We start from the raw sequence: 6,203 nt of genomic DNA, 5'->3' as shown, positions 1-6,203 counted from the left end.
ACTGATTCGATTTGTAAAGCTCCGAAGCATTGTTTTGAAATCGGCCCATCACTATATTGTTGAAAAGTCTTTTTTATAGTCTAAATAATATAGTCTTTTAAAGTCTATTTTATATTTTAGAGCGTCACCCCTTAATTTGCTGTGCACTTTTTCTGCATCGTGGCTGATTTGTAGATCATACAAATTCTCTGTATTTTTGTATTTTTCCTGTTTCACATTCACAATTTCCTATGGAAAACCAGGAACAACACGAATGCGACGAATGAGAATATTTTCTTACAACCATTTATCTTTTTTGAATCAAGCCCATGATTTATTTTTGTGATCACATCAACTGCCATAAGCGTCACAGAAGGTGTGTCCCAATTCACGTACTTATGCACTATTCTATGACGTTTTTAAGTATAAATAGTGCAAGTAGTGCGTTCACACAGAAAATTCCAAAAATAAAAAGTACACTTTAAATACCCGGATGATGCACTAAATTAACGGAAAAAATGAAGTGTGGAATGTTGGACACTTCGTGCACTCAACTGTCGCAGCTTTAATTACGCAGTGGAGGGGAAGGGAGGATCGGACTCTGTTGTTAAATGACAAAATAACCTTATATAATTCACGCACTACATGGATAAGTACATAATGCATAAGTACATAGTGTATGATAGCATAGTGTTTAGTGCATCATTTGGGACGCAACTAGAGTTTTGTACCATTCCGATAAAATAGCATTTTTTTTAAATAGTCTTTTTAATAGTTTTTTCTCTAGTCTAAAATGACCAAACAACACCAGCGGGTCAATAACACTTTGACTAATGTTAACATGAAACAATGCGTACAGTCAGTTTTCCAGTGCGCTCTGATTGCTGTTTCCTGTTGATCTCACAGTGCTGCCATGCTTTTAGCTGCTGTTGCTAAGAACACCAGATGGCGCCATTTATTAGTTAAACCAATATCATACAACTGATGAGCAATGTAAAAAGATGAATGTCAATATTGTGAAATATTGGATGTATAATCATTCACTCTCTAGTAATAATGACTGTCTGTCTTCAGCTGTTCCAGATTCAGGTTTGTCTTCAGCTGTTGTAAAAGGAATATGTGCTGCTGCTGCTGTTATTGCTGTTCTGCTGGTTGTAGCTGTAGCTGTAACTGTTGGTGTGATTTACTGTTGCCGCAGGAGCCATGCGCTAGTACCACAGACTGTAAGTATTACATACAGCTGATTTAACACAATATATAAAATTTACTTTGCAAAAGTCCTTAAAAAAACACAAAATAAATACATTTTTAAATTATTAAATAATTACGATTAATTAAAAAATGTTGGATGTAACAAATGTATACTCTATTTTATCCTTTTTTTAACACTATTAACACAACAGAAGCAGAGTTTACAGGTGAGGCAGTGTCAAAACAATCAAAAACACAAAGAACTCCCTAACTTTTAATATAAAAACAATGCAACTTCTTTCTGTCACAGTCACATGGACTTTCAGTTTGTTTGTTGTCATCTGTCACATGTTCCTTTGTTCTAGTTTCCCGCCACACTCAATATCCATGGACACTAATCGATTCATCACAGCTGTTTGTCATTTGAGTTAATCAGTCTGTCTATTTAAGTTCCTGTATCTGTTCAGTTAGTGGTCGGGTGTCGTTTATGTGTACCTTGGTGTATGTTCCTGTCCTGTTCCTGTACTCGCCAGTTGAATTCTCTAGTAAAAGACTTTTCTGATCTTATCTCCTCGTCGTGTGCTTTATATACACCAGTGGTATTGTAACAGAACACCCGACCCAAACCAGTAAGTGACGTGTTTGTTGGTAGTATTTTCTTTTTTGTTTTCGTGTTCAGTGTTTTTGTTTCCGTGTTTCACTCCTGCTTTCTCTATGGACCCAGCCGTTAAACTCATGTGCCTTAAGCAGGGGGAAATCTCCCTCGAGAGACATTTAGAAGAATATCTGGATCTCGCACATCACACCACCTTCCCGGACTACTATCTGTGCTCGTTCCCGCACACCGGACTCAACAACACCGCACAAGCACAACTGTCCGGGGAGGGTCCTCGAGGGAGCTTCATGTCATATGTGGAGTGGGTGCTGGCATCCTGTGGATCAGCATTCACTGTCGGAGTTGCCGCCAGCCCCACTCCCCAGCCAGAACCACCCAGACGGTGAGGATTTTCGACCTGAGCCCACCGCAGGTAGCACGATGGAGACCGCCGCGATTGAGCCGCCCACGCATACAAGAGCGATCGGGGGTAACATCGCCATGGAGCCTGAGCAGCGTGAACCTGACCAGGTGTGTGAGCCGGCCGAGCCATCAATCGCCGAGGGAGTGTTGGTGGACGTCGAGGGACTGGAAGTGAGCCCGCCCACCCACCCACCCGCTACTGAGAGTGAGTTATTTGCTGAATCACTGCTGGACCTAAGGTGTTCGAGAGGACATTTTCCTTGGCCCTGTACTGTCGCCTGTCCAGCTGGTCCCGTCCAGCAGGCCTCCCCCACCTTATCTACAACCTGTTTCCCTGCCTCCTACCATCTGTGCCATCCAGTCATCTACGTCTCCCTTCAGTCCCACAATACCACCTCCTCTCAGTAGCGTGGTACCATCTCGGGCCTGCCGGGATCCGTTTCCTCCTGGGCACGAAGAGCCCGAAGCTCCGCCTCCAGCTTCGGGCGGTCTCGAGCTGCCTTCATCCATCGCCCTGACCCTTGCACTTGCGCTCCTTCCACCTTCGACCTCGGAGGTGACCATCGGCCTTACGACCACGCTGGACTCCCTCGGAACGTCGGCTCCACCTGAGTCAGACATCGCTGCGCCTCCGCTGTGGACCTACGGACCATCCGCTGCTCTCTGGTCCTCCACCCCCTTCACTACAGCTTGCTCCGCCCTACCTCAGGCTCCGTCTCCACCCTCGGTCACTCCGACGCGTCTACTGACCTCCGGATCCCCTCCTCGATCGCCGGAGGTCGTCATTGCGGCTCCATCAGGGCCGCTTGGATCATCACCATCTCTCCACCACCTCAGCATGTCGACTACACGGTGGGCTCAATCCTCGCCGTCGTTGACTGCGGTCCTCCCCATGGCGTTCTACAACTACCTTCCATGGCTCCTCCCTCCATCAACGCCGCCATGGGGCACCATCCTGGCTGTGGCCTGGCTCAACATTCTGCAGCCCCTGTTTAAGGCCATCCACCACCCTTCATCACCTCCTGCACCACCCTGGACCCCTTTATTCCGCCTCCTCCCGGTGAGCCGTCCGCCTCCTGAACCACCTCCAACATCGTCATCTGCATCCCATCGTCAGCTTCCTCCCTCTTTACGGCGTGAGGACACGCCTTTCCGGGAGGGGGTGTAATGTCACAGTCACATGGACTTTCAGTTTGTTGTCATCTGTCACATGTTCCTTTGTTCTAGTTTCCCAACACAATCAGTATCCATGGACACTAATCGATTCATCACAGCTGTTTGTCATTTGAGTTAATCAGTCTGTCTAAGTTCCTGTATCTGTTCAGTTAGTGGTCGGGTGTCGTTCGTGTGTACCTTGGTGTATGTTCCTGTCCTGTTCCTGTACTCTCCAGTTGGATTCTCTAGTAAAAGACTTGTTTGATCTTATCTCTTCGTCGTGTGCTTTATACACCCTAGGTAATGTAACACTTTCAGAGAGCAAGTGTCTTATTGGAAAACAGCAATACAGAGTGTTAAATTTAGTAAAAGAAACACTCCTCCAACAACAGGAAGAACACAATCCTAATTCTCAATCCACCTCATTACTTTAAACCTTATGAATCTGTATTTTCATACAGGAGCATGATACTCCGATGGACGAGCAGCCGAGCGAGGGAGGGGCTGGAGGTGGAGTGAGGATTTGACTAAAAATGATTAAGAAACAATACTATAATAAAAAAAAAAAAATTGTCAAAACTCTGTGAAACTACACTGCTCAATGCTGCAAATACATGTTAGGCATGTAAATGACACTGAAGAGAATTGTTGGAGAGAAGAGGTCACTCACAGAGTAAAGTGTCACAATTACAGGATTTTAATAGTCGGCACCGTGCACTACCAGTCATATTTCACCTATTATCAATTTAATAGTTTACATCCTCAACATTATCAAGTTTACATCCTCTTATAACTGATACCTTACCAAGACAGGCATTATGACCCAGACTTTACTCCTCAACACAGTCTTGTACTGAAGGACAGTCTGTACTATACTGTGATCATACGGTGCCACTACTAACACCAACACTAGACATCCGTCTTCATCAGAAAACACTCTCCGAACAAAACCTACCTTAATAAGTTTGAGTATTTATTCTGTTACGTACGTGATACAGGCTGTGTTAAATGTTGAAAAACACTTGATGGAGGAATGTTCCAGCAAATAAAACACACAAATGAGTTTATACTTGATAAAACAATGTGATTCATTTATAGTGGTACCTAACATGTTTGTTAGATATATATCTTTATCTGCTGCTGAAATGTGCAAAAATAACTAACAGGGAAATTGCAACATTTAGTCTTTTTACCAGAAGTTGTGAACAAATCTGTGACATTTTATGAGGTGCTTATTAGTTTTATTTGTTGACATGTGAGGAGATGAAGACCTGTCATGTCATTTGTCTTTTTTTCCACATCTTGTGCCTCTTTTAGTGTTCAGCTGTTGTCTTTTTAAACTCGTGGCATTTTTGTATTTTGGTGGTTGTGTTTGTCTTGTAGAATATTATGACTGTTTGATGGAGACGATTGCCTTCATTTAAATACTCTGTTTGGCCTTCTAGTCAGACTTTTCCATGTTCTTATTTTTGGATTTATATTTCATCTGGTGCTCATTATAAATATATAAATAGCCTCAGAGTGTCTCATGAAGTTTATGTTAGGTAAATGTTACAAAAGAAATCAAATGTGACAAAACTAATATATGCTAAAAGCCTGCACCAAAGGTTTCTTTTTACTAATTATTTTATTATTATTATAAAAATAAGCTGTTAAAGACAAATATTGTGGGGGTTTTTTGCACTCTGGGTAGAATATTTTTATATTCATTTGTTTTTCTGTCTTCCTTATATTTTATATTAGCCAAGGGGAAATGCGCCTTGAAATAAAACGTACATAATTGTTTTCTGAAACAAGGCAATAAACTTGCAAAATCATTGTATGTTTATGTGATAAATGTTATTAAAAACTTCATTCATTTATATTGGCTGGAATCTGTGTGTCTCTAATTTTTTTGTGTGTTATCAGAAATAATAAAGCTAATACTGAATTATTGAATAAACTCTTACTTAACAAACGACCAAATTTAACTATAGATATTTTATTTGTATTTGGTATCAACCCTGGTAAAAATTGGTGGGGACATGTCGCATATGTTACGCATATGTTCACTATTAATCACATTTAATATAAATGTGCGGGATGCAGCTGATGAGCTTGAGTTTATTGTCGATGAAATTTGTACAGGAGCTCAGAATGCAGAAATGAACCAGCGCACTTTAAGGCATTTATAATATTTAAGTAGCATTTATAATTGTACATAAATTATAATTGTAAAAAAAGGTGTGCATCTTGCATATTAATGCTCCATTTTCACTCTAAAACACACATTCAAATGCACACATTGAATTTAATATGAAATTGAAAACTGTAAAACATACAAGTGTAAATCAAAGTGTAGACCATAACTCTAGCCATAAACCATGTAGGCTATATATAGTGTTGGTAGCAGATTGGTCTCATATACTAGTCATATAATAGTCAGAACACCAGCAGTATAATATTGTCTGTTTTCTGTTGATTTCACAGTGATGAAGCAGTTTGAGCTGCAGTTCTTCAAAAACACACCAGATGGAGCCATTTATCAGTTCAATCAATATCAACTGATGATTATTCTAGAAATGTTTTACAGTTTTTCTCGAATGCTTACACACATTTTCTGAAAGCATGCCTCATATTCTCAGAACTCTACACACAAATCAAAAAACACACACACAATGGGCAAAACTCCTCAATTCTCCTGCAAAATGAAACTTTACATTCAAAACAATGTTATTTCTTCTCAAAATGGTATTTTGTTTTCAAATGACACACACAAACCATCATATGAATAGACATTTATAAGAACCAGTTGAACACTGATGTGCTCTATGTAAAACACTATGATGAATGGAAAACACTTCTCCATTCATCATAATGA

At 40.7% G+C, this 6,203-nt stretch overlaps 1 long non-coding RNA gene across 1 annotated transcript; it reads left to right on the top strand.

Moving 5' to 3' along the window:
- The first annotated feature begins 1,066 nt into the window (after window positions 1-1,066).
- LOC125263460 lies at window positions 1,067-5,205 on the top strand. The gene is made up of 2 exons (XR_007183817.1): window positions 1,067-1,202; window positions 3,805-5,205. It is a non-coding gene; the product is annotated as an uncharacterized LOC125263460 (long non-coding RNA).
- The last annotated feature ends 998 nt before the right edge of the window (window positions 5,206-6,203 follow it).

The sequence above is a fragment of the Megalobrama amblycephala genome, linkage group LG2 (genome assembly GCF_018812025.1).
Source record: "Megalobrama amblycephala isolate DHTTF-2021 linkage group LG2, ASM1881202v1, whole genome shotgun sequence".
NCBI lineage: Eukaryota > Metazoa > Chordata > Actinopteri > Cypriniformes > Xenocyprididae > Megalobrama > Megalobrama amblycephala.
The sequence above is the reverse complement of the archived record's forward strand: the minus strand, read 5'-3'. Positions and strand labels throughout refer to the sequence as shown.